Raw genomic sequence first — 23,080 nt, 5'->3', positions numbered from 1 at the left:
GTTAAAAAAATCCTCCACTGAGTGGTTTCAGAGAAACCAAAGCAGTCACTAACTGCTCAGATAAACCTTTTCTATTAAAAAAAAAGGGTTTAATAATTAATGGAATCCTAAGTGAATTTGTTCAGAGGGGATAAGCTTTTTGTTCTCTGAGAGGCTCAGCAGTGAGAAAATTTACCAGCCCCCAGGAGAGGTTTCACTAAAAACGGAAACTCCACGAGAGCGAAGTCATTTCATTAAGAACCTTCACGACTGGAAAAGCAACGTTGGCCCAGTCCATGGAAGCATTCGAGCACAATAAGTCCACGGAACAAAATAAAAAATTGTTTTTGAAAGCACACCTAAATCCTGTCTGTTTTAAGCTAAATGCTTGTTTACAAGCAGTCCTCTTGAGTCTTTTTCTCTTTATTTTCGTCACTGCTCACATAAGTGCTACTGCAGATAAATTCGGAGTTGCTACCTGAGGTTCGTCATTCCTCTTTGGGGCCCGGGGACTCGAGTCCCTTTGAGCAGCATCCAGAGCTTCTGCATCCAGAGTTTATATGAAGCTACAGTCGAACAGATGGATGCACAGTCAGAGGCAAGATAAATCTTTGTCTTCCTCGTCTTCTTCCTACAAGGAATTTGCATTTACACTAACACAAATTTCAAGTTAGTTCTTAACATATCATGAAAAAGATGCATATAGAGATGTAAAAAATAAGAAAAAAAAGGAAGAAACAATTCAGCTTTTTCTGATGTTTTTGGAGCCCTGACTTTGATTTTGACCAGTTCTGATATTCTAAGGACTGTAACCCACAAAGTTGTAGGATCCCAATAAAGATGGTAGTTTTAAATGAAAAAGAAATGCAACATTACTCCTTTTTGTTAATCAATTTGTAAAAAGTGGATTAAAGTTATGTGTTATTTTACGACTATATGAGCCAAAAATTGTGGTCATGCTTGGATTGGATGAATGTTTATTGCAGTAGTTAATCAAGTAAAAATTGCATGATTTGGATCTGTTGCTGATTGGTGATTAATTAACTATAAAACAGACTAGAGATGTTGGAGACGATCTTCAGCTTTGAGGGAACCCAGCTGTCTTCCTCGTGGCAAGCCAAAATGTTTTCTCTTTCCTATGAAAAAAAAAGAAAAAAGAAGAAGAAATTTCTCCAGTCCGTATATTTTGCTAAACGTACTTTGTGATCGTTTCTCAAACTAATTTGGAACCGGGCTCGTCTTCCTCTGTGTAGGCTGTGAGTCTGTTTTAAAGTGATTAAGTCTTCAGTCAGACGAGGTCCTTTTAAAGCAATTACATTTTAATGAATCTAACATTTTTTACTCCCCAAGGAAACACCCAATAAATAGAAACACCCAATTCAGAAAAAAAGCCAAAGCCGCTTCTTCTGTGGCACGGAACACGAACATTTAAAAATGTTCAAACAACATGTTTCATCTCGTAAGAAAATAGGCACTCTGAGAAAATCTTACAGATAAGTCTTATTTATTTTACCCTCCAGCTATTTATCCCAGCGGCTTAATTTCTTTAGAAACAAATACTTAAACAAATGGGGCCTGTTTTTCAAACCACTTATAACAGCAGTAAACATTATTTGCTGTAACATATCTGTATTAAAGAAGCCTTAGAAAAATTTCACTTAAATGTCAAAGTGCTTTTTTGTTGTTGTTGTTATTTTTTTATTCAATCACAAATTTTTCCCTGGCTAGCCATGACTGTATTTCAATTTTAAAGAAGCCATTGTTTTAAATAAAGCTGAAAATCAAACATGATAGCTGGAGTTATTTAAGTTTCTGCATCTGTTCATCAGAAAGTGTCAGAAATATCTTGATGCTCCACTCACAAAACTTTCAGCGTCAATATTTGCATTCATTTTTTAAATTAAAAATATTACTGAATTGATTCAGTGGGACACAAATTTAAGTATTGTGTAAGAAACGCAGGGACTCAGTTGATGCTGCATATGATGAGAATTTTGTCCGGTTTAGCACATCAGGTTTCATAACTAAAGCTTTAAATAATGTTTCGGTTTAAAAATCCACCTCAGCTTTGAATGCGTAGCCTTACGTAACAATATTTGCTGATTGTTTTTGGCCTTTTTAAGCTCGTTTAGCCTAATAATTTCTCACTAATGAGGTGTGCATTGGTTCATGACAGTTTAATGAGTGTCACAGCTGCAAAGACGTGATAACTGATTTTGAATTGTTATGGTGCTTTCTTTCTTTCTCTCTTTTTTAGCTCTACAAGGCAGTGGCAATGTCACATTATTTTTCACAATATGTTGTGTTGGCGTCACAAAAACTAAGAAAAATCCCTCCATTTTGAGCTTTGACCTGGTGCACGATAACACCTCATCATACAGATCTGTCAGAAAGATTTGCTATCGTGACTGAACATAATAACCAGGAGGATGAAATAGAATCACTTCTCTTTAAGACAATTTAATTTAAACCTCTTTTGTTCTTTGTAGGATAGATGTCATCAGTTGGCCATTTCAACATCTAGTGAACAATATAAAACACTGCCTAGTTCAAGCTGCTTCTGTAAATGTTGAACAAACATTTTAAAATGGAAAATTAATACATTATTGAGCTAATGGTAAAAATATGGGCAGAACACTCCTGTCTTATACAGGATCTGATAATCAGGCATCTGATATATTTGGGATTTTAAACATAAATAGATTTTCTGTGCATTTCACCTCTAAATGCACAGATTAATTCACATTGTAATTGGCTTTGCTTTGGATTGGTTGCGCTGCCTCTGTCATTGAAACTACCTGAGTTTCTACAAATTGCTTGTGTTTTTATTTCACGTTTTCATTGAAAAATTTTGGATTTTAAAGTTCTTACGTTTTTTTTTTTTGTAGAACTAATTTTGCAAATCACTAATCCTATTCTAATCATACATTTTATTGAATTTCCTCACCTCCCATTTGAATTCCCGTTCATTTCTGTCACACCGCACAGTGAAATAAAAAGTTGACCTCCACTAGCAGAAGTCAGCAGGTTTAATAGCTTAATTAGCTGAATATTTTTCATCGTTCGTGTTGCACTGGAGACAAAAAAAAAAAAAAAAGCATAATAGTCATTCCACCTGCTTAAAATATCACATCTTCTGTGGCTGAGATAATTATCTGCTGCAGTCCAGCAGCCTTTTCACATATGCAAATGAGCAGAAAGCGAAGCTGAAGAATGAATAATAACAACATATTTATTATGTCCTTCATCTTATCAAGAACGCTGTGATACTCTGATTATTCAGGTATTATATTATACTTGAATGAGGTCAGCATCGTAAAGATGAAGTCCGTGGATGAAAATCAATGGCTAAAATAAAAAAAAAAAGTCATTTTCATGTGTGACAATTTGTACCCTTTCTATGAACTTGGTGGGTTAAAAAAAAATATGTCTAAGATTAAAATGAGTAAAAAAATTAAGAGAATTAAATCATGATGCCTAGAAAGCAGTTTGTTCCTGAACCCTTTTTTAAAATGATCATATGCACCACAGATCCATTGAATTAAAATTCAATAGGACCTCGGCTGCTTCCCAAACGGTTTTGCACCAGTGAACTGTGATATGACTCCTCTGCTCCACTCAAAATCCTAGCACCATGACCCACCATAACATTTAAGCCAATGGAGACAACTAATATGTATTAGTTTGTGATTAGTGTGATGCACTCATAGTTCATAAAAGTTTAGAAAATGCATAGTGGACACTGTATGAACATTTCAGATTACCAGCTCATTCAAAATACAAAACATCTAGCAGCCTAAAACGGAACTTGTTGAATTTCACCATATTTTGTTGTCTCTCTTCCCGCTCTTCAAAAGTGTTATGCATTCTCTGGGAACATTGTGTAATTTTATTGCACGATCGAGAAACTTTGCGTTTATAATAATGCTGCATATATCAAAGATGACTTAAAAGAAATTTGACTTTGTAAATCAACGCCTTGAAATTTGGCCTCCGTCTCTTTAAGAAGCTCCTACGCTTTCTAAAACTCCACCTTATGGAAGTCATCACAACAGTGTCCCTCTGTTAACCCTTTAGAAACAGCTTTATCAGCAAAGTAGCTCCTGTAATGCGCTCTACAGATGCACAGTTCCATCAGGTGTTTGCTAATTGCTGCTGCCTAGTCTGAAGGAGCTGACTGGGTTTCTTTGTGAGGCGGAAGCTTTGGAAACTGCAGCTCCTATGAGGAGCTGTGTCCTCGAGGGCGGAGCTAAGTCCATACAGGCGTTTTACACAGCTGAATGGTTGCCACTGGAGATTCAAGGATTTTTTAAACACGCATGAAAGAATAAAGTCAACATTCCAGGTGTGTTTTTGATGAGGGAATTACATTACAATATGATGTAAAACTCAGAAAAGTCAATTTTACGGCACGTTTAAGACATACTTGCGTAATTGTTATGGGATGCAGCAAATGACTTTGTTTCAGGCACTCATTATGCAGACAGAGATATGCTCTGCTTGTCCTATGGAAACTATTAGATTAATTATTGAGTGAACATATTTCCCTCTCCTCTCCATCCTCGCAATCAGCTTTCGAGGTCCACTCCCTGCTCACTGAGCTGATTCATTGTCCCTATCATGACAAGCCTTTCCTCAGTTTTTTTTTTTTTTTTTTTTTACGAAACAAGACCTGCAGCTAGTTATGATTGTCTTGATGGATTTGTGCATTTTGACCGGCTGCCGCTTAATGAGCAAGAGACGTAATCAAAAGTGGAGAGAAAGGGGCTCGAGTTTTCAAACTCGGCTTTGCCTCTGGATCATTTCACTGAAAGAGCTCCTCCTTGTCATTTTTCTCCACAAGCCGCGCAGAAGCGAGCGGTTTACACAGAACGACCGGCGGTCGATGCATCATCCGCTCCTGCATGCTGACGCCTGGTGAAAAACAGGAGTATTTACTGAGTCGGGGAGCCATTTACAACGGTAAATATGTACATCCCAGGCAAGTGAAGGGTTGATGGTTTTTGCAGCCGGTTGACATCTGATATACAGCTGCATCCAGGGAGAGGGGCTGATCAAGGCCACCTCTATCACTCAACCAGATAATCTCTGCACCCAGGAAAACAAACGGTGGTCGCTAGCTAACCTCAATAGTCTGCCTCGCATCTTCATCTTGTGCAATCATTATCCGTCCTAGCTGTCCTCAGACTTCTGTCCAACTAGGGAACACCATTACTATCTGGGGGAAAAAAAAAATCTGTTTATGCTTTTCTTGAGATTGAAAACATCAAATAATGTTAAAGAATATTTGTACATTTTGAACCTCTGCAAAGCAGTTCGGGACCATTTTGTTCTTTGGATGTTTAGATTGTGTCACGGAAACATACGTGCCAAATAGGGCGAAGCAGTGATTTCTGTTGGAAAACAGAAACCATGAGGGTTACAAAAATGGTTCCCCGGGGCAATTTATAGACCTCTGCTGTGGTTGGGATATAAGAACAGAGGCGTAAATTGCTAGTTGATGGACCCCAAGAACAAGATGGAGCCTTGGATTCTGTTCATACACAGGATAAAGGACAGGAGCCAGAGCAGCCTGCTCCTCTGGTTGGGTAAACAGCGGCTGACATGACTGAGTAGATTGAGATGGATAGAACAAAGCCTGGGCTGACCAGGGCGGCTGAATGCCTCTTCTCCAATATGGAGCATGCTGGACGCTTTGATATTCATGAGCCGGTTCAAGGGACTCGCATGGTATCTGTGATATACGACAGCAGAAGGAGTTGGCCGACTGTGACTTGTTATACGTCCAAACGGGGAAGAAGAAGATATTTTAAGACATGTAATATTTGGCAAATGATTGCAGTATTTAAGCTTCCAAGCTGTATTTTCTTTCGAATATCGTAGATATGCACTACAAAAAAAAATCCACGAATGAAGCACAATCTGGAGTTATGTTCCACATGAAAAGTTGTAAGAAAATCAGTAAATGCTAAACCACAAATATGCAGGAATAGACTGTAGCTAAAAAAAAAAAAATAAAGGTGGGCATGACCTTTGTAAAAAATTAACCGATTAGGATTTACATTAATCTACATCTATGCTTCCATACTGATGCTGGGCTAATGCTTGGATGTTTTGATCCAACTTATAAAGGACTAGTCTTGTAGCATATTTTGAGTTAATTGTGTCAGAAAAATATGTTGCCATGCTTCATAAAGTTTGTCCTGGCTTCAGTTCTAAGTCTCAGGTCTTTAGCTGCAAGTCTTCCCGTTCTCTCTCCTCCCCGTTTCCTGTATCAAATGGGGATTGATGCAAGATACTTCAGCATAAAAACATCCTGAAAAAAATAAACTAAAATGTTAGCTGTACCTTCCAGACTTTAAGGCGTACTTAAAAGCCTTTCATTTGATCCAAAAACGACAGTGCACTTTACGATCCATGGTGTCTTATTTCTATATTGTTCTGCAGTAAAACACCCCCCCCTAGTGAATTAAGCATGGAAAGACATCCCACAGAGACAAATAGCTGCAGCAGCCAATGCAGTCTGACTTTTAGAGTGAAAAATGTGTGTTTTCAACTGGCCATAAAATCAAAATCAGTCATTTCTGGTGGCCAGCGGATTTCTTGGTGCACCTCTAATTCCTTGACATTAGTAATGATTATATCAAAAAATTGAGGTCTCGCCTCAGGCTGTAACCACAACAGGTACAAAAGCAGAATAAAGCTTTTGGCAAATTCAGAACTTAAGCAACTTCCTTTTCAATGAGAGAAACCTACATAACGATTCAATGTGCAACTATAGATGTTTGCCGAGAAACAATATCAGATGTACAACACAGTGAGATGTAATCTGTGATTCACACATCCATTAAAGGAACCTCGGACTCTGAATCAGCCTGTCGCATAACATAAACATTAGATCTTATGTAGCGAGACGTGCTTGTGTTTATGCGACGTAACGAGTAAGACATGTGGGAAAACACAAACAGACTGAAAAAAACTAAAAGAAGGGACAGAGTGAGTAATAGAGAGAGAGAGAGAGGAAGAGAGAGACTCCCAAGTTCCCTGCTGGCAGTGTCTTTCATGTAATCTGAGCGACCATGGGGCCAGAAAGAAACTTTGATCGGAAATATCTTCTCTCGTCCATTTACAGCTCGGGCTCTGGTGTGTTAAAGCGCGCGCGTGTGTTTGCGTGTGCACGCTTTCTCCATACAGTAACGCGGAGGACATAAGCAGGTCACACAGACACATGCCTCATTCCACTCGCAGCAGACCCAAAGGATTAATTTAACGAGCTGTCGGACGCTTGTCCTATACGGCCCTCGTTAAGACCATCATGCAGAATCTCCATTTGACTGCCGCCTGCCGTGACTAATTGACTTATTTTGCAGGCCTAAGCAGTACTGAAAGCTCTCATATTTCATATTTATCTCTTTCTGGAGTAACGTCAGAAAACTTCAGCCCGAGCAGGACACCGCGCCGCCTTATGAATACCAAAGAACAAAGGAGGTGGATAATTGGACTGACCACACAGGGTGGGGAGTGGAAAAGAAGAAAGGGGCATTTTAGTTCGGGCTTGATTTTTATTAGAGTTTAAATTAATGAATGAAAGGAAAATCGAGTGGCAAATAATTCCCGATGTAGAAACAATTCACCATGACGGCCGTTATATGCTTTTTCATTTCCCCTAACGTTTAATCAAGATTAAACAGGTTTAAAGCATGCTGCTGCCAGCCCAGGAATAGTAATGACTGCATCAATCAGGCTTTACCTCATACTGGACTAATATCCAGATAAATTGACTTGTTTGTTTCTCCACTGTCAACCCATAGCAAATATTAGCCTCATCCAATCGCCATATCATCCTGGCAGAGTACATGCATTGTGTAAAGACACAACAGAGCTCGCCTGGGTGTTTAGGCAGGCTTATAACCATCTTGTTGACTTAAGTGCAGTTTAAATTTTTCTCTCTTTTTTTTTTTAGTTTGCTAGTTGTTTTTTTTTTGTCACGGCTTGAGTCAAGAGAGGAGCGACGTGGTGCACTTTCACATTTAACTTTGTTTGCTTGTGAATCTTTGTTAACAGTTGAAAAAGCAGTGACTTGGTGCTGCCACCCGCTCTCACCCACACACACGCACACACACACACACACACACACACACACACACACACGCACACACACACACGCACACACACACACACACACACACACACACACACACACACACACTTCACCTCAAACGCCACATCGCTTCACTCGCTTTCTCTCTTTTGTGAGCGTACAAACGCAAACAAATTGCCGGAGGCTGCCGGGTGTTTTATTCCGCCGCTCCGTTCCGTGGTTCCCGACGCAAATGGGCCAATACGTTTGCGTTAGCTGGTGGGGGCGCGCCGAGAATGGATCCGCGGCTGTGTTTTATTAGATCACTATTGTGTTTGAGGACATAAAATCTGACAAATAAATGGAAACGCATGGATCACGTCCAGAAAAAAGAAACAAAGAAGATCAATAACAAAGACAAGCAACGTGGTGGCCGGGGCGCGCGCGAGGCTTCGTGTCTCATCTCTTCAGGCAGAACGCCAAACATATCTCACTGCTTTAATAGAGTCGTGATTCCATGTGAAACATCAATGGCACCCTTGTTCATTCTCTCTTTTTTTTCTTTTCCAATCGCACAGATACACCCAAAAAAAAAACCGCTCCTGCTGCCCCGGGCCTTCTATCTGGTTAGATCTGCGCAGATGGATTGACAGTTTGATTGGACACGAGAGACACTGTACTCCCTATGGTACGGGCAGATGTGCTCTATATGCAAGGCAATCAAGTAAAACTGAGCGAAGAGCACAGCGGCATCTCTACACCCACTCGCACACCGAACTAGCCTTAAGAGAAAGAGAAGTGGAGGAGGATGAAAAAGAGTGGGATGGAAAGGTGATTATGGTGTTTGAGGTGAAGTATGAAGGTCAAAAAAGAGAGAAACTGTAAGGAAGAAGAATAGTTATGAGACAATAAAAAAGGAACAGCTACAGTGGAGAAGACAGAGCGGAATTAGTTTGGTAAATGAAATTCGCAAAGATTTAAAAGAGGATCGAAGGGAAAATTGGAAAAGTGATTTAATTGTGAGAAGGAATTAAATTAACACTGCGACCAATTAGTATGGCCTTTAAAAACTGTTTTTGGCCCCTGAAAATATCCCAAAGTCATGTTGAAAAGGTTATTTTAGATTTAGCGAGCTGGCTTCTCCAATGTTACTAGGGAAATGCCATTTTTATCCTTCGAAAGCCATTTCAAGGAAATTGTTGCAGACTAGCAACAGCTCGATACAATGCCTTGAGGAAATGTAGTTATAAAGTCAGTTTGTAATACAGCTTGGTCCAAGGCTGTAAAGCTGTCTGTGTAACACGAATATAACACAAATGCAATAATGTAATAATATTGCTGTGTGTAATAATTATGGTCATAAAAGCTTGATATTGGCAATAAATAAAAGAGTTGTTTGTTTTTAAAAAGCAGAGGGCAAATAATTAAATTGTGACTGCCATAAAAAATGTTTATATGGGAATTCAAAGAAGTGAGGAGTTTTTGCTTTTCTTAACATTTCAAAAGCAACAAGTCATGTAAGTGATGATGTCATTCGTCAATCAGCATGCTGGTAAACTTTGCCTCGCCTTTTAGCGCACAACACATCCTCTCTGTTCTCCTTGTCTTTTCACTCAGCCAAGCAGCTTTTGCAATAGCTGAGTTACTAAAGCAGCAGCTCTTATTCACATGTTTTAGTGCTTTCCTCATCAGTCAGAAAAAGTGCAAATTTGCTCTAAAAATCATGCATATTACACCGTATTTGTAACTGTGGTTGCATTTATCACCTTTAAGTCAGGACAGAGAGAATTTGTTTTGCCTGTTGAATTGAGGCAGTGCTGTCAAAAGCAAGCAGCATCCTGAAAGTTGAAGTTGTCTTAGAAAACATACCCACTCACCGCCCTTTCTGGTCATTCAACAGTCAAAAAAAAAAAAAAAAAAAACACAGAAGAAATCCACAAGTGGCCCATCGATTTTTGGCCAAAAGAGGGTTAAAACTCAAACACAAGGTTCTTCTCTAATTACGTTTAACGGCATTAGCTCACAAAATCTACAGTCATGAAAATTGAAGGCAACATCTGTGCTGCTATTTATCTGTGGTGTGGAACATCAAGCTTCATCAGCTTGTCTCTACAGCACATCCCAACCATAAATAATACATCTGGGGCGCAGAACTTCAATCTATTAGTTGTGATGGTCAGGGCAAGAGCCTTCAGTTTAAATCCATCATAGTGAAATCGAAGACATTACAGTCAAGTTTAAAGCAAAGAGAGAACCAAACGTTATATTATCAATATCAGCCTGAAAAAAGAAAAAAAAAAAAACAACCTGTAAATGTGTAACAACTAAATTGCGTCTTTGCAGCCGTGTGCACACTGAACAGACACCAAGATTGCCTTGAGGCAAAATGTTGTTCCCGCCCTTTCTGTATGAAATATCCAGTTTGCCCTTTAAAAAAAAGAGTTGATCTTTTGTTCAACCCCAAATAGAGAATCTTTAATAGACACCCAGGTGCTCACTTCAAGTTCACTATGTAAAAAAAAAAAAAATGGATTCACTCAGTTCTGAGTACTCAAAAATAGAAAAAATAATAAAAGAGGTCTTCTCATGTGCAACACAGCTAATTGAAATGGCTGCATTAAAGAAAAACTCAATGTCTAAAACCGGTACAAAAACAAACCCATCCTGCGTACATTAGATATATTTTTGCACACAAGTTTCTCCTCTTTTGCTTCTTCTTGAGTTTGTAAAGTAATCCTTTGCAATATTAATTAAGCAGAGTGCTGTTCTTTTGTTTTAGCTGCTTGCAGCTCATTCTGCCAAAATATTGTGTGACTAAGAAGGAAAAACCATCCGGTTTCTGTCACGGAAGTTTAACTGAGATGAGGTTTTAGCTCACTGAAATATTCAGTGTAATATCAGTGCTCTGAAGTGTACATCTGCTGATATACTTAGAACGCATCTATTTGCCTCATCCAGCCAGTTTCCGCCTGCAGTGGAAACATGAAAGAAGCTTTGGACTTTTATTTTGAAAAAGCTCATTTTTACTCAGAAATGCAAAACCGCCCCCAACAAGGCCTCAAATAAGCACTGAATCTTTTATGGCACACTTAATTATCTTTGACACGCACACACACACACACATGTGTGCTCATGCATACACAGATGCACAGGATCGTGATCTCAGAGAGCTGTGGCACTGCTTCTTGTTTTAATGTGTAGCTCTGTGAAGCCAAAAACGAAAAAACGAAAAAAAAAAAAGAAAGACATAATTCTCAAGACTGAGTAAGTAATTAGAAACTTGGTTACTGTAACGTTTTGCTGAACTAATTCTTATTTGACAAAATAACATAAAATGTAATAAGTGGTGTCTTGGAATGACTCTCGAAAAGATGAGCCAATTAGCTAAACTGAAACATGTTGTAGAAAAACAAAATGTGCTAAACTGCACGTAGCAAATAGCAAAAATATCCATAACCCCTTGAAGATTTTTACGTCTGGTCCCAGTGCAGCCTTGATCTTTATGTCTGTAGGAATGTATTTCAAATGGACCAACACAAAATGGTGTGTGCCACACTCTGAAAAGTGTGGCATGCATTAATATTCCATGAGTTTTGAAGTAAAATTTAGCTGCACTTACAGCTGAAAATCTTTGGTTCGAGCCTTCTAACTAATTGTGCAACATCTGATTCTCCATCAGCTTGTATAGAGAGCATCTGTGAAAAATGAGGCATTAAGAATTGCTACATAGTCCCAATTGGACTTTGACTAGGACACATTGTGCTTTGATCTAAATCAGTGTTGTTCTGATTATATCTTTACTGTCTTTGTCAAGGATTGCACTAAAGCCGTCCAATGGCATAAAGCTGCCACCACTATGCCTCAAGATGTGGATGTCGTGTTCAGGGTAATAGGAAATCTTAGTTTTCCACCACAAACAATTTTAGCAATCTCTAGAATAAAAGTATACATTTCGGTCTCCTCTGATCAGGTCAGATGACCTTGTAATGGATTTTGTTTAACTTTGACTTTCCTTTTGCCACTCTCATATAAAGGCCAAATGTGTTGACTCTCTTGACTACTTTGCTATTTAATGATCTCAGATCAGGCAAATCTACCAAATCTTGATAGTTTTGCAGCTATGGCATTGGCTCTCCAATTGTAGATGGTGATCAGAGAAAAGGTCAAGGCTCCAGATTTTGTTTTGTAACCTAACCTGCACTTCAGTTTTTGTTCTAAAAGTAAAAGCCTTCACAAACCACCTGTTTTCCAGTCGTTTAAATCGACCGTGAAATTGCGTAGACTGGAAAGACGAAAATAAATTCACTAATGGAAACACGGCGATTTCAAAAATACTCACGCTTTTCACACCAATTTTTTTTCACACATTTCTAATGGAAAGGCAGCTGCAAAGGAGATTAAATTGCTAACTGGGCGTCGAAACAAATGCATCCCGCAATCATAATATTTCCAGTTTTTACTACTCTCCACAATTTGTTCCCTATAATGAATTTCCAATAAGAAGTCCACGGCTTCAATGTGGCAACATTGTGGAAATGCTCAAAGGAAATTAATCACTTAGAAAAAGTCTTTTCAGTTCAGCATGTATGAGTTAGAAAGCAGAAAGTGATTTATGTACTATATCCATCCTTCATTTGGAACAAAACTTCCAAACGAAGGATAGAGGAACAGACCCCACCTGTACATGTGTTGACTCAGCAGGGGTAGAATGCAAAGGAAGCAGCAGAACTGAAGGAAAATAAATATTTGAAAGCAATACAAATTGCCAGGGAGCTTGGCTGCATTATTTTCCATCATATGTTGAAAGGTGACTTGATTCCTGAAATGTTGTTTTCTCCTGTACAAAGACGGCGTTACCACGAAACGAGTCTGAAAAGAGACAAATCAAATGAAGCACATAAATTCGGAAAAAGAAAAAAAAAAACTATTAGGCTCTTTAAGTCCAACCGGACACCCGCCTGCTGTATCCATCTCTTGCTAAATTGATGTCAATACCTTTCGTCATTGCAGAAATAATCTTAAGGTTGGTTTGTTTCAGCACTAAACAGTTTTTCAGTGTAAAAGTACAACAAAATGTTTTTTTTTTAAACTGAAATTAGAATTATTAGTTTGTAGATTGACTTTTTGATTACATTACAAAACAATAAAAAAATTCAAAGCTTCCTTTTAAAGTTTCAAGTTTGTGGCCAGCATGTTTACCGAGCTAGCTTCATGAACACCAGCGCTACCAGCATGTGTGGCTCACACAAATCTAAATTTACTGCGTCGGACGCAATCCATTGATTTTGTATTACTTTTTGTGCATCCTCGTCGAAAACTCAAACCGTTTCAACGGCGAGGTTCTACTTCACTCCTTTCTTTGCAGCGTTTTTCTCATTCTTGTCATCCACTCAGACGCTTTAACCTCTCTTCGTCTCACTTTCAATCCCCTTCTTTTCCCACTTCTCTTTCACCGTCTTCAAGCTCTGACTGCTAAGGCCTGTGATTGCAGTGTTCGTCCCTTCGGACGAAAGCAGATGCTTCCTTTCCTGAGAGAGGAGAAGCTCATTTAAGCTGTTCAATCATGATGGAAGTGGGATGTTTCCTGTGTGGGTTTGTGTGTGTGTGTGTCTATGTATATGCATTTCTGAACATATGATAGGTGGGACGTACAAAGAAGTTAAAGCAACAAAACGTTAGTGCAAAACAGATTTAAACGCAGGTTGTACAGCGGGTAGTTTCATTTGTTCCGACATCCGTGCCAGTTCAAGCACGTGGCGCATGAAGGAGTGATGCACAGAAAAACTAGAAAGATTGAGACTAGAAAGAGAACAGCAGAGGCTAGTAAAGGATTGTACTCCCCAGCGTGTTGACAGTGAGCCTGACAGTTCATTAATCCAACCAAATCCCTCCGAAGTTACTCAAGTGTGGATTCTATTTTCAAATTTCCTATTAGTTCCTCTTTATGGATTAAGCACTGAAGTTCACGAGTGAGTGCCCAGCCCCGGCCCTGGCCCAGCTCATATAATTGGCTTGTAATGGATTTGGGGTCGTCTTTGCATCACTGATAGGGATAGATCCAAGGCAAAAACGTCTGCTTCCCCGTTTTCTCCTTCCGAGCAGTCCGGGCTCCAAGCCTCTGGTTTTTGTATTATTCCTTTTCTTCGTTCCACATTGTCATTTCTCTTTCCGTGTGCGGCTGCATCCTTAGCTGGAGGACTGCGGCGGGACAGCGTGACATGGCTGGAGATGAAACATGTCAGGTGTCATGCAGCCTTAGGGACCCTGTCACAGGCAAGACCCCTGATTCATAATCTCCTACCCCCCACTTCTGCAACCTCTTTGTTTTCTCCAGCATGTTTCTCGCTTTCTGCTTCTTTGGGGATTGATGCATTACAAGCAGATTGGCTCGTTTCACCTAGAAGTCATATTTTAAGGCCCGGGCCGACTCTTCTTGCATTACAATGACAAAAATATATAATGGACTAGTGGACCACAACAACTTCTTGTTATGTGGAAATTGCTTTATGGAAAAGCAGATATAAAACATGCACTTGTAAATATTGCTGGTTTATTTCTCAGATAATCAATAAATCAATTGATCACATGGCGATTAATATCCATTGGCATAATTTATCATTCATCCCTTTTTTTTAATCTTTTTACCAAAAAATGGATGACAAAAGTCTTCAGTTTGGTGCTTTGGTCTTAACATAACTTTTACCTTTTTTGAGGGACAATTTTGCTTACAAATGCTTCAAAATTCATTTTATGTCTTGTTTTGCTTATTCATTTTGTATATTTAAAATGTTCCAGTGTTAAACGTTTATTCGAATTTAAAGTTTGCTGATTTTTTAGAATGTGCCCTTGCACTATAATTATGCCATTACCATAATTTTTCTTAAAAATGGTCTCAAAACAACATTGTTTATCACAGCAACTTCTGGTACAATTTATTGTCCAGCAAAATGTGTTATTGTGACAGGCCTAGATGTGGCACAAAAATCTTGCTCAAGCTTGAAGACATTGCATAAGCATAGTGGAAGATTTTTGGAATGATGAAGAACACCTGTCTGATGAATCAAATTTCTGTAAATAAAGTGCAAAAATGTTTTCTTTGCTCTATTCAGCACCAAATTAAACAAAGTCACAGTAACAAAAAAACAGTCATAGGAACATCAGCCATCGTTTTAAGACTGTGACGTTTAGTGGATGTTTATTTCTATATTTTCTCTAAAATATAATATAAATAGAAAAGATGATATGCATAACATTACACAAGTTTTAACAATTATGGTGGTAATTTTAGGTATGCTTACATGTTTTTATACACAAGCAATTACCCCATTGTAGCTTTCAATTTTTTGCTAAGCAAACAACATGAGCACACATTGTGTTTGCATTACCATAATGCCAAAGGTGAAGGTGGGTGCCAAGTTTCACCCGTCGTCCAAACACGTCAGTTTATGTCAAATCCAGATAAACTAATAAGGCTTTTCTCGGTAATTGCTTGGCATCCGAACTTTTGTGGACAGGTCATCATCCAGACACACGGTGCGAAATCTTTCAGAAACATATATTGCATAATTGAATACATTACTACAATCACTTCCATTGAGGAAATGATCTAAATCATTATCGTAATGTTCTATGGGGACAGTTAGCTTATTCACCGGAACAGATATGGAAATTGCTAACAAGAACACATGATAACGCTCTCTCCATTTCCAACTAACAAACAACGGTGCTGCAGACGAGAAATTTGAATTAACAAGGTTGGAGCCTGCCATCTCACAGTCTGATGGTCCCTAGCCAATTACCACATCATAATGAGCTGGTCAAATACAGATGCTTGCTTACATTCATTTAAGATGCAGTGCCAAATTGGGTATGCACCTTTTTTTATGCACTGTGTGTGTGTGTGTGCGTGTGTGTGTGTGTGTGTGTGTGTGCGTGAGTGCGTGAGTGTGTGTGTGGCCCAGACACTTACATTGGCGCTTCTCAATGCAGCAACAGGGATGCAGAAATAAAGTGATACTGCTGCAGTAAAAAAATTTGTTTATCTCCAGGTTGGCAGAAATAGCAGCAATTTCTTTATAAAGACAGTTTCTTCAAAAACAAATGCTAGTAATAATCTCGTGTCACATTGTCAAGGTTAAAGACAAAATTATTGTGGCTTGAAGCATCTTCCACAATTATTCCAACATTTTGTTTGTGTGTTTGTTTTTTATTTTTGTCTTTTTTACAAGTTTTGCTTGAATTTCGCTGGGATTTTGTCCAACTGTTTTACAATAAACATGAGGGAAATGTTCGCCCGTCTCCTGTGCAACATAGATTAGATTGAATCTATTTAACAGATCATCAATTTTAAGGTCTTGCTGTCATTTGGAATTGTCTCTGTATTTAGACTGTGCAACTCAAGAACGTAGACTGTATACGTTTATCGGGCCAGTTCTGGCTGTATTGTTTTCACAGTATAATATAAGCCTCTGCTTCCGATTCAAGTCTTCAGCAACATTTGACATGTTTACTTCTACAACTCTCCTGTATTTGGTCACATCAGCCTGTCCATGAACTCTAACCCGCGTCTTTCTTTCGCCACCCACAGTGTTTTAGATGCAGGCCAAAAGTTAAATCTGGTTCCTCTGACCAGATCATTTTTTTCCATGTGTTTCCAAATTTTTTTGTGGAAAACTACAAATGACTTTGTCTGGGTTTCTGAACTTTCTTCTCAATAGCCATATCTAAAGATTAGATTTGTGGAGAGAACATTTAATGGTTACATGAAAACCTGCTGACAGGCCGGGACTTTCTTACTGCATAGCAGCACTGATAACAGCTAAACAACCATGCAGACACTAACAATTTAGTTAATTTTAGCCTAATAATATGTCAACAACAGAATAAAACAACGTATAATATTGATTGTCAGACATTTGAGTGGTTTGTGGACACAAGACACCAGTCACTGTCTAAATTTCTATTGGTGTGCTGCATTAATCCATTGTAACTCAGTGAAGGTCAGCCAATTAAAAAATGAAATATAATAATTAAAGCAGCATGAAGAAATTTTCGTCTTTTAGAGTTCCTCTGGTTATTCTGTAATTTTTTCAAGTTTCTGAGTCCCTGTATATAATTTCAAAGGCACCTAGTACACCATGTCTTTAATATGGAAATGATTTACTGGCCTTCAAAAGAAGCACGGAATGCTTTAAGATATTCAAGGGACAAAATAAACTCCCCCAATGAGATGCGCACTCATGATACGGATCTATGCAAATTAGGGCATGTCTAACAAAATACAGATAAGGAAATTCTGACCTTCAAAGTCATGGAAGTCAATGAACCAGCTGTTAGCAAAACCCTCAAGAGTCAAATACGGACGATCCTAGAAGAAAAGGGCACAACTGCGATGGATTCAGGGATTTTCAAATCCAGGCCTCGAGGTCTGGTGTCCTGCAATTTTTGGATGCGCCTCTACTTTAAATAGTGAGGCAACTAGCAGGACTCTGTGACGAGGAAGTAATTTATCCAATACATTCAGATGTGTTGGACAAGGGACAAATCCATAGGCTGGAGGACACTGGTCCTTCATGTCTGGATTTGAAGATTCTTGCATTAAATGTTATGCTTTTTATAAAAGAACAGCAGGAGAGTTGACTTAGTTTGAAATGACAAAACATTGTGTAATTAGGTGATAAGCTGTTGTTGTTTGCTAGTTGTTATTATTGTTGTGTACATAACATATCCAAACCTTGAAATGTTCAAATGAGATTTGAATACTGTATTCTGTTGGGCCTGACTCTGTATTTCAGGCTACACAATATTTTGAAAACAAATCTAACACTATCATCTAAACGGTGTTTTCTTCATTTATGTCTCTGAGCAGACGTTGAGCTAACTTGATCAAGAGGTTCGCTGGCTGCGGGGCTATTTAGGATGTGGTATGGATACGAAGTAAGAAAAGACGAGTCCATATGACCCAAGCTTAATCAAAATCAGCCAATCAGAGCCAGGTGTGTCTTAGCGCTGTCAATCATCCTCCTGTACGCTGCTCAACGTGGTAGTTGTGGAAAAACAACTTAGCGTAACAGGAAAACTGTTTCTCTGCTGTGATCGGCAGCTATGCTAATTAGCCTTAGCCCAGTAGCCTGGCCTACCACCGCCTGCCCTGATGGGTTGTTTTTGATTGACTGGTGAATTTCTGCAGTTAGCATTGGGGGCATTTGGAGAAAGCAGAGAAGCGAGATGTTTTCACAGTTCTTACTGTCCCAACATAACGATAATTTTAACAAATAGGTGAAATCATTGTTTTTTAATCAAAGTTACACCCTGCACCTTACAACTGAGAGCCGGTGGACTACCTGGTGGAGCAGAGAGGTACGCTTGTTTTGTTTTGCTTTTTTATTTAATATTTATGTTACAGATACCAGTTGAAAATCTTTTGATCCCAAATATTAGGGACAAACTAAAGCGGCAGAGTTCCCTCTACTGGACACAAAGAATCAACAAAGAAGTAAATGAGGCGAAAAAGCTCTCAGCTCCTGGCAACTGCTTCGGGCTTTAATGACGGCCTTTGCTCAGAGACAATGAGGTAAAAAACACACACTCTTCAAGGTTATGCTGCTATGTTAACAGGTGCTAGATTACTGTTTACTGCTTCCTTAATAACTGGTGGAAAAGTGTGACTGCTTCAGTGATCAGTAGTTGGGTGATTAAGATGCAGAATGGCTGCTTTTCAGGGAAAATTGCAGATGTCTTCAAACTTTTTTTTGTTGCTTTTTTCTTTTTTAAAATGAAATCTGTATCCAAGATTAAGCTCTATTGAATTGAAAATATGAGTGAATGCCTCAGATTAATCCCCAAAACATTTTTTAATCCTCTCAAACACATGCTTAACTTTCAAAACTTGAATCAACATCACTGGGACAATATTGTAAGTTTGTCATAATAAGCAAACAAAAAAAAGACATTTAATCTTTTCCTAACATAAATTATGTCCGTTTCAATGACGCCGCCTGACTAAGACAGCTGTTTGTTTAGTTTCTCTTTCTGGCTCCGGCCAGATGACTACACTTAGGACAAAAATCTGAACGCTTTCTTTTTAAATCCTAGGAAAAAGTATATTTTACCATGTTCATCATGGTTGCTCTGCGCTTATAAACTGAAGTTATGCAGTTCCTTATTAGATATGTTGCGGTGTAGAAGAAATCCCTATACCTTGACTTATGAGTCGTGATGCACAGATATAATCCCTCAAACAGTGAACTTCCATATTCCGATACGCTTCCAGTTTTATAGATGTTTGATCTGTGAAGAGCATATGGCTTAATAAAATATTCTCACCCAGCTATTTTTGATTTCAGATCTCGGTTTTTCAGCATGTCTCAGCAGACCCGGTTTAGCATTGGAGTTATTTTTAATAAAAGCGAGAAACCCGTTTCCCAGAAAGCACAGAAATGAACATCTTTGTTGCTATTTTTTCGTGCCTGGTTTTCACTGCTTTTTCCAAACTTTGTGTAATTCATTAATCCACTAGATAAAACAATCTTCTGATTGACCTTCATGTTGTATGAAAAGAAAAACTCTTGCCATGTAGGAAACAATATGATTTAACAAAGTCCTGAAATTAACCCCTGGGCAGACAGAACTGATTAATTAACTGATTAATGTTGCTGTTTTAGAAGGCAATTACAAAATGAGTTCATCAATACTAACCTAAGGACCTAAGTTAATACCGCTCTTGTCTTCTTTGTAATTTAATTTAGGCTGGTTAGTTCCTAATTGATGACTGGTCTGTGGAAGAATTACATTTTGATGCTTTGATGCGATACATACTTGCAGCTAGTCGTTCGTTACAAAATCGTTTCATATTTGAAAGGAGACAACTTTGTTGCACTTCCTCCACTGAATGGCTGTGTTTTATTGTAATGCATGTGTTTACCGGGCATAGAGCCACCTCTATTTGCTGTGTTTAGCCTCGGGATCAGCAGACCAGCATTCTGTCATGGTCCAGCAGTCCGGTGTCTGTATGTTTATTTTCCCCTAAGTATCAGTGTATGTTTGCGTGACCAGAGCCGGGCCAAGTAGAATCGTCTGCTTTATTTTTTTTTATTCAGCGGCTCTTCTACTCTCTTTATTCTGTAGCCCTATAACCAAATCCGAGAGATCCTTCTTAAACCGTGCGACGAAGCACTGACACTTGAAGCACACTGAGCTTTTTCCAATTACTATAGCTGGAATTTTGACTAAAAAAAATAAAACATTTCCATTACAATCATCCGAAATATTCTGTTGCTCTGTTAGACGCCCACTGTTTCAAAAAGAGGGGAAAAAAGAACGGTTGTAAATAGGAAGAGATAGCTTTAAGTAGTTTTCCATTTGTTCTCTGTGTAATTTTAACCTTGCTGAAAGAGAAATTGGAAAATAAAGTGTTACATGGATGACAGCAGAGTGATGTGCTTTCAGTACAAAACCATTCATAACCATTCCTTGTAACCATGGAGATGGAACAAAAAACACCACAGAGGTCCTTGTGCTTGGTGTTTCTACATTTTCCTTTTTTAAAAGTTAGAGATATTCCGTCCGTGGCCACATTATTGCAATTCTTTTAAAGTGGCTGAAGTGGTGCAATGATTTCCATCTCTGATTAGCCTTTGACGACAAATTTTTTCACGCAGGTATAAACTATAACACTCCTAGTCGGCTTCTTTGCCATTTTCCTTTAAGGACTCGGTCACTTCAGCAGAATGGAGGCTGCATGATGGGCCGCAGAAGCAGCTCGTCCCTCTTTGATTCTTTGATCACCGTCCGCTCACCGCTTCATTTTTGATGCCATCAATTTAGATTCTATTACAGTCACAGCTTCCAAGTCCCTGTTGTGGCACTAATGTAGTCCTTCCAAGCTGAGCTTCTAGTAAATAATAGAAGCCCGTCATGATGGATTGTTAACACTTGTGTTACAATGATGTCAGCAGACACTCTTCATGCCCTCATGCACCAACTGATTTGACTGGTAACTTATGCAATAACTCCTCCAGGGCTCTGTAAATACACTATGAATATAGTATCTTAGATTGGTCATTACCTCCCTGTGCCTCCACTAGATTTTCTATCGGGCCAATCAGCGAACAGGAGGAGAAATTGTGAACGATTACGCTGAGTTTTGGTAACAGCAGCTAAGGAAGTGAATGAAGCCGTGTTTGCCATTAACAGCTCTGCACTTCTTTCTTCGCAGTGGAGTAGAGTTGTTTACAGCGAAGGCCAATTTTGGTAAGCTTCATAGCATCAAACTGGCACATTACAGGCGTCACACGTAAACATTGACGATTGGGTAAAACTGAAATGCCTCCGGGAAGCAATTGTTACACAAGAGCTGAGAGTAGCGAACCAAAACAAAGAATAAGGGGATAGTTTTTAACCAGGCTGGTGTGTTTTTATGAATTTATGACAGATCTCTCCTTTCAGTGGAGCCCTGAAAATACCAATTAAATTTTACACTTTTCGAGAATCCAGAGGAATGTTGTTTGCTGCTTCTGAGGGTTTTTCTTTGAGAATCTTTACCTTCAACGAAATGTCCTCCAAGGTTTTTGGCTTGCGAAATTCCACCTACACATTTTTCCTTCCTTGTAAATCTCCTCAGTTTCCTCATGGCTGTCATCTTCTTCCATTTCAACTTTTATGTCACTGTCCTCTTCTCTCCCTTTGTCCTCGCCACAGTCGAGAGAACACTTAAAGGAGTAAACGACTGTAACTCTGCTCCTCAGTGGAGGCTTTAGCAGCGGTTATTACCATATGATTATTAGTGATGGACAATTGGCCTCAAAGTTGTTTCATTATGAAAGAGCTCGCTGGGATCTCATTAGCGCCCTCAGTGTAAGGGCTGCTGCTCAAGCCTGCTCTGCTCTGGGGAATTGCATTTCGATCACCAAGTCTGGAGTTAACAAGGCAACATTAAAGTAATGTGAAAGGTGCAACAGCCAAAAAGAGACAAATTAGTAACCTCCAAGAGTGTCAGAGGTGCTCTAGTCATATAAATAAATTATAAGAGCCGGTGCTGGATCAGAGGGCTCCCATGTTATCTTGCAGCGTGGCCTGGTGCACCTGCACAGTCCTTGCTCGGTGTGCATGGCAACCCTTGATGCTGTAGGCATTTGCTTTTCTTTTAGCCTGACAGGAGCATCCATCAAAAAAAATGTAATTTCATTTCTTTTCAGCTGTTGATAAAGTTGCTGACTAGTGCCAGTCCTCTCCAAAGGATCAATAGCTGTTTATACAAATAATGTAGGAAAGCACAATACACCGGTCACATAGCTGGAGGTGACTCTCTCCAAGGGCGGCTGTAGTGCTGTAGAGCCTGCACCGTGAATCCACTCTAAATTAACTTCGTAAACCTAAAAGAGCAACGAGAGCGTGGACTGACATTTGAGGTTATCACAAGATGATTCTATAATCGAACACAGTAATAGTTTATGCATACACCTCATAAATTTGCAGAACTCTTTATTTTTCTTAGTAGAGTTTAACACAATGCTAAGTACAGAAAACCTGCCCTGTTCAGTCTGCTTTAATTAAACTCCAGTTTGTTTGTCTAGAACGTCCGGTTTGTTTCGGAAAGTGTGATTATGCAATCGAACTCTGATGAACAGAAAAGTGAGCTCTGATCCGTATGAATACCAACGTGTCAGTTCGGCTGAAGTAAACAAGGGTACAGTTGGAAAAAATACGTAACTGTAAGTCAATGAGAGACCAAATGATTTGGTTGGTTTTACACAGTGCAGTGTGAAAGCCAACTGTAGCAGCTGAAAATGTAACCGATGCTGCCACTTTGGTGCCAAATCGAACCAACTATACCAGACTATCAGATTTGAATACACCCTTGGAACAGTAGCAAGCAATTCCTGAATGTTTTTTGTTCATTAAACTTTATTTGTTCCCTGTACAAACATGTCAATGGCGTAACTACCAAACTCTACATGAACGTGAGTAGTTTCAGTAGCAACAGCAGTCACATATATCGACATACATCTGCTGTTGTCTTCC

General features: G+C 39.0%; 1 protein-coding gene across 2 annotated transcripts in view; it reads right to left on the bottom strand.

Annotated features, from left to right (window-relative positions):
• The window catches only part of LOC129374258 (netrin receptor UNC5D-like), a 195,475-nt gene that overhangs the window by 134,615 nt on the left and 37,780 nt on the right, over positions 1-23,080 (bottom strand). The gene's annotated exons all lie outside the window — the stretch shown is intronic.

This window comes from Poeciliopsis prolifica, unplaced genomic scaffold (genome assembly GCF_027474105.1).
Source record: "Poeciliopsis prolifica strain line A6 unplaced genomic scaffold, Auburn_PproV2 SCAFFOLD035, whole genome shotgun sequence".
NCBI lineage: Eukaryota > Metazoa > Chordata > Actinopteri > Cyprinodontiformes > Poeciliidae > Poeciliopsis > Poeciliopsis prolifica.
The sequence above is the reverse complement of the archived record's forward strand: the minus strand, read 5'-3'. Positions and strand labels throughout refer to the sequence as shown.